General features: G+C 35.2%; 1 pseudogene; it reads right to left on the reverse strand.

The window, feature by feature from the left end:
* Positions 1-2,857: 2,857 nt before the first annotated feature.
* Positions 2,858-3,792, reverse strand: LOC148122311 (olfactory receptor 8G18-like; annotated as a pseudogene).
* Between the last annotated feature and the right edge of the window lie 418 nt (positions 3,793-4,210).

Raw genomic sequence — 4,210 nt, forward strand, 5'->3', positions numbered from 1 at the left:
GGTAAGTAAGTAATCCAGTGTGTAGGTACTTTGTTATTTGACACTGCAACACCACTCTTTGCCCAGAAAGACTCCACATTCCACATCATAAAGTATTTTTCAGCCATGTTCATTGCATCTTTAATCACAACATCTAGGAAATGAAAATGACATAAATGACTTCAACTGATGATAAATGAGAAAACATAGTACACATACACAGTAGAATTATATTTATCTGTAAATGGTCTAGGAGGTTCTTCTGTCTATGTGTTGATTTCATTGGTTGAATAAAGAAACTGCCTTGGCCTTTTGATAGGGCAACACTTAGGTAGGCATTGTAGACAGAACTGGATGCTGGGAAGAAGAGAGTCAGAGAGAGCTGCCATGGAGATGCCAGGTCAGACATGTTGAATCTTTCCTAGTAAGCCACAATCTTGTGGTGACTTACAGAATTTTAGAAATGGGTTGAATCAAGATATGAGAGTTAGCTAATAAGAGGCTAGAAATAATGGAGCAAGCCATGATTTAATTAATACAATTTCTGTGTGATTATTTCAGGTGTAAGCTAGCAGGGCAGCCGGGAAAAACAAGCGTCCCCACTCTCTACTACATGTAAACAAATTAAGATCTAGACATTTGTGTGTAAATAGAGGAAACTAGAAAATACTGACTTTAGTAACTGACAATCAGAAAGGCAAACACCAAATATTCTCACTTAGTGGGGATACCTAGATCTAAACCTTTGGGTTTGAAAATACAGTGACTGCATAAACCACAAAAATAAAAAGGGAGTATAAGGATAGCATCTACTTTAGAGAGGGGAATAGCTAGGTAAAATAGAAGAATTTAGGGTAGTTTAATTTGGGACAGAGAAGGGAAAACAATGTAGAGGGAAAGTATGGAAAAGAATGTCTAGGCTAGGCTTCAACAAAAATAGTTCTTACCATGGTAGGGGTGTGCAAATTGAAGAAATATAAATAACGAATATGAATATGCATAAAATAACAAGACAGAAAACACAGAAATTATTGGGAGGGCATTCCAGTGACTGAAATCCTGAAATCTGCCCTTGTTTATTTTTCTACAGCTTTTATACCCAACATAAAGGGGGGAGAAGGTAACTCAAGGCTTTATTAACATAATACAAAAAGACAGCTCACACAGTCAATGATTTTATTACTCTGAGACATCAAACCATTAGGATTTTCTTGTCTAGGTAATAAAGGTGCTCTCGGTCACACATTTGAAGACCCGCCAATCTCTATGTGACCTAACAGTTATGAAAGAGGGAGCAGAAGTCCATTTGCATATGCTGGCCACCTGACAGGATGGCATTGAGCTATTTTAATTTCAAAAATCTCAGGCAATCACCTTCTAAATTAGGAGGTAAAATCTGCCTGTCAATCTCCAATCTCTCTGATCATCAGATAAGGTGGAAATTGGCCTACATTTTTCTGTCTCCACAAAAGAGACAAATACCAATAAGAATGTTAGAAAAAGACATTGGGAATCACATTATTAAGTTTACCGAAAAAACACACATGAACCTGCCCGAACATTATATGTTATTGCTATTGCCTTTTATTGTTTGTCAGAAATTGAATCTAAGTCTCTGAATTAAGAATTCCAACACAGGACTTGAATCAATAACACTGTGTTGGCCCTAGAAGCATATTCCCTGAAGACATAATAGTATGAAAACATGATATCCAAGTTGCCAAGGGTGTAAACTTATTAATAGTTCTACCAAGCAGTGACACCTACGGAACAAAATGATAACCAGCACTGCAAACTATCTCTAAAGGTGCAATACTAGCATTTACATCATAACAGTAACTAATAACTATCAAATTGTTCTTTAAGCCCACTCTACAGGAGGAAATTCATGCCTGGTTCTGTGAATACAGTTAATTATGAGTAACTGATGAGGTCATAGAACCTATAGGAGAATCTAGTAGTGACACTTTGCCAAACAGTCATTGTCTCTACCTGACCATTAGCAGTGATTATATCAACCACAGATAAGTCTGACTCTTTTGACAGCAAATAAACACATTTGCATGCATCCATAACTGATCTAAATACAGAGAATAACTGAAGATGGACTAAAGAGCCACAATTAATCTATTGTAAGAACCCCTACACCTAACAATTGGGAAATATTTTGGAAGTGTAGATAAGAACATTCTAAGAGCCAGAGAATAGGGGAGTCTGTACTGGAGATTATGTCTTCTGGATAGGACACACAAGTGACTCTTCGAAATCTCAACAATATAGTTTGCTAAAAAAAGTGCCTAAAATGATACCTGTTGACATACCAATATGGAAGGAGGAAATTTCAAGGTAGCACTCCTAACTGAAAAAGAATAGGCAATTTCTGATTGTTACAAACAAAATAAGTTTTCCTATGCATAAACTTTCCTATATATAATCCTCAAACATATATATATATATATATATATATATATATATATATACTCATTGTAGGAGATTGAAGGTATGATATAAATACAGAACTAATATGAAATTCTTGAAACTGAATTGAAAAGTATCACATCTGTTGAAATTAAGAATAAAATTTATTGTTATTATAGTATTGTTTATAAAATATGAAGCAGAATAGATAACATGATGGGCTATCCATTAAGGACATATGTATGGGTCCATATCATAATTCATATTAGTTTATCTTGTTGAGTCTGTAAAATATATAAGATAATATGTGCATAGAAATTTGAATTTGAAATTATATCTTAAAATTATCAAACTAGATAAAAAGTTAAAACATTGACAGTAGATTAAGATAAATAGCATCAATTCAAACTCCGTAACTGTGGATCACTGCTCTAATAAATCATCTTCACATTATTTCTGCTTACATGAATGCTTTTCTTTCAAGTATTTTCTTCAAGGTCACACTGACATCCTTATTCCTCAGGCTGTATATGATGGGGTTAAGCATGGGTACAACAATGGTATAAAAAACAGAGGAAACTTTTCCTTGGTCCATGGAGCTGATTGACGATGGCTGCAGATACATAAATGCCAAAGATCCAAAGAAGATAATGACAGCCAAGATGTGAGAACTACAAGTACTGAAGGCTTTGGACCTGCCTTCAGTGGAGGGAATTCGGAGAATGCAAGCAATAATGAAGATGTAAGAAGTAATAATGGTCAGGATTGGGAGAAAGATGTTTAGTGTACCAAAAAATAGAATCAACAATTCATTTATGTAAGTATTAGAGCATGCAAGCTCAAGCGGGGAGGAAGATCACAGAAATAGTGGTGGATCACATCTAATTTGCAGAACCAAATCCTAATCATGAAACCTGTGTGAACTGATGCACAAAACACACTAAAAATATACACTCCTGAAATCAGGGAACTATAAATCTGGTAGGACATGGCTACATTGTAAAGCAGTGGGTTGCAGATAGCAACATAACGGTCATATGCCATTGCAGCTAATGTGTAACACTCTGCAATGCCAAAAATGATAAAGAAATAGAGCTGAGTCATGCATCCAGGGTAGGAGATAAGATTTTTCTCAGTCAAAAAGCCCACCAGCATTTTAGGAGTAACAACTGTGGACTGACAGAAGTCAATGAAGGACAGACTGCTGAGGAAATAGTACATGGGGTTGTGCAGGTGGGAACTGAGCACAATCAGTGTGATCATGCCCAGATTTCCTGTTACAGTGACCACATAGATTCCAATAAAGAGGAGGAAGAGGGGCATCTGGAGTTCTGGTTTCTCTGAGAGCCCAGCCAAGAAGAACTCAGTCACTGTGTAATGGTTTCCTGCTGCCATATCTTCATTCAGACCCTGATAGAATAAAGGAAGTTTAAGTTTGTCAGACTGACATTATTATTCTTTTCCATGTATTATTCTTCTCCATGTATACAAAGTCCCCATGTAAATTATTTCTGCCTTAGAATACCTTTTTTTATATATAATCACCTTAACTGGATCATCAAAGATAAAAAATTTATTTTTATTATGATTTTAAATACGTTTTTTAAAATTAACAATACATTTCACATGAAATACTATCTCTGATTTCAAACTTAAAAATTTTAAATAGTTCAAAGCAGTATCTCTACATTGAGATTTAGAGTGGGTATCAGTGACGAAAAGTGCCCAGTAGTCTTGAGGAAGTAAGCTCTTCCCAATTTTAGGCAATTATTATCCAAAATTTAATTTCTTTAGGTAATCTATAGAGCTTTTA

This window comes from Myodes glareolus, chromosome 4 (genome assembly GCF_982192425.1).
Source record: "Myodes glareolus chromosome 4, mMyoGla1.1, whole genome shotgun sequence".
In the NCBI taxonomy this organism is placed as follows: Eukaryota; Metazoa; Chordata; class Mammalia; order Rodentia; family Cricetidae; genus Myodes; species Myodes glareolus.